General features: G+C 42.4%; 1 protein-coding gene across 1 annotated transcript in view; it reads left to right on the forward strand.

Moving 5' to 3' along the window:
- NR1D2 (nuclear receptor subfamily 1, group D, member 2) overlaps positions 1–1958 on the forward strand; it is a 44954-nt gene that overhangs the window by 18944 nt on the left and 24052 nt on the right. The gene's annotated exons all lie outside the window — the stretch shown is intronic.

Raw genomic sequence — 1958 nt, forward strand, 5'->3', positions numbered from 1 at the left:
TATATATATATATATTTTAACAAAAATGTGAAGTAATATTGGGGCAGGCATTATTATTCTTATTTTATAGCTAGAAAATAAAAGCACAAACTGAATGAGCTGATTGCGTATTCTTGATAAATACACATCTGTGCAGTACTCTTAAAGTTAAATGTGTCTAGTTCAGCTCTTGTATCTAAATCAAGTGTACAGTACACAATAATAAAATATAAAAATGTTGTGTCCCATGATTACGTAGCATAGATTCAGGAAATGTGTTTAGTTGTCATATAACAGGAAAATGCAGTTTAAAATAATTTTGGTAATTGCATTCTTGAGTTTTCTGTCCTCCCTGGTACCATGAAACTGGAGATCTTTGAAGACCTATCACAGAATATGTACTTGAATTGTTTGTGGAGTAAAGGCAGCTGTTTGTAGCCATCTAGTTGGGAACTGTCTTTCCTTGGATAGTTAGCTACTCTGTTGGTGTGTGGTGTAACACTTACCTGTTGCTGACATGTAGTCAGTGACTTCTGACATGTATAACAGGCCTTGCCAGTGTCAGCAGGTAATGATCGAGGAAGACCAACTTCTATGAATGTAATCCACAATTCTAGTGAAGGGATTGTAGTTATCAAACATATTTCTCAGTCAACTTTTAAGCAGTCATTCAGGCTGAGTGCAGCGGCTCAGACCTGTAATTCTACCTCTTTGGGAGGCCGAAGCTGGAGGATTGCTTGAGGTGGAGTGTGAGACCCACCTGGGCAACGTAGGGAGACCCTATCTCTACAAAAAGTGAAAAAGCTGGATGTGGTAGCACATGTCTGTAGTCCCAGCTCTTGGGAGGCTGAGGCAGGAGGATTGCTTGAGCCCGGGAGTTCGAAGTTGCAGTGAACTATTATTGCATCATTGTACTCCAGTCTGGGTGACAGAGCGAGACCCTGTCTCTTTAAAAAAAAAAAAAAAAAAAAAAAATGACTGGGCGCGGTGGCTCATACCTGTAATCCTAGCACTTTGAGAGGCCAAGGTGGGTGGATCAGTTGAGGTCAGGGGTTCAAGACCAGCCTGGCCAACATGACGAAATCCTATCTCTACTAAAAATACAAAAAATTAGCCAGACATGGTGGCAGGTGCCTGTAATCCCAGCTACTGGGGAGGCCGAGGCAGGAGAATCCCTTGAACCTGGGAGATGGAGGTTTCAGTGAGCTGAGATTGTGCCACTGCACTCCAGCCTGGGCTACAGAGCAAGAGTCGGTCTCAAGAAAGCAAACAAACCAACAGAAAATCAGATTGGTAGTGGTGGTGGCTTATGCCCTGTAATTCTAACACTTTGGGAGGCCAAGGCCGGCAGATCACTTGAGCCCTGGAGTTCAAGACCGGCCTCGGCAACATGGCAAAGCCCCATTTCTACAAAAAATACAAAAATTAGCTGGGTGTGGTGGCGCATGCCTGTAGTCCCAGCTGTTTGGCAGGCTGTGGTTGGAGAACTGATTGAGCCAGGGAGGTCAGGGTTGCAGGGAGCTGTGATCATGCCACTGCACTCTAGCCTGGGCAACAGAACGAGATCTTATCTCAAAAAAAAAAAAAAAAATGTCATTCATACTTCAAGAGTTTTGGAATTTGTAGTGAATAAAAGTATGAGATGGAAAATGTGCAGACTGCAGACAGGGTCTGTTAACAGGGTAGTGTGGTTGTTGCAAGGGGTGCTTTGGGTAAGGCAAAGAATCTCTAAAGGGAAGAAGAATTTTGTTTAGTTGGTAGGTGTTAGGTTACTCATGCCAATCAGAATGGAATTGAATTCTGTGTGTCAACATTGTATTTCCCTCTATCCTAAGACATAGTGTTTCCCAGATAGCGAGTCATACACTGGTATGGACTGTAGTTCGTCATGTATATTAGATAGATATGGGAACAGTGTTTATAAGAAGTTCATTTGGGTATTTTTAAATGGATAAGTAAATCTTCCTTTGTTCTTAGGG

This window comes from Mandrillus leucophaeus, unplaced genomic scaffold, assembly GCF_000951045.1.
Source record: "Mandrillus leucophaeus isolate KB7577 unplaced genomic scaffold, Mleu.le_1.0 Scaffold149, whole genome shotgun sequence".
Classification (NCBI taxonomy): Eukaryota; Metazoa; Chordata; class Mammalia; order Primates; family Cercopithecidae; genus Mandrillus; species Mandrillus leucophaeus.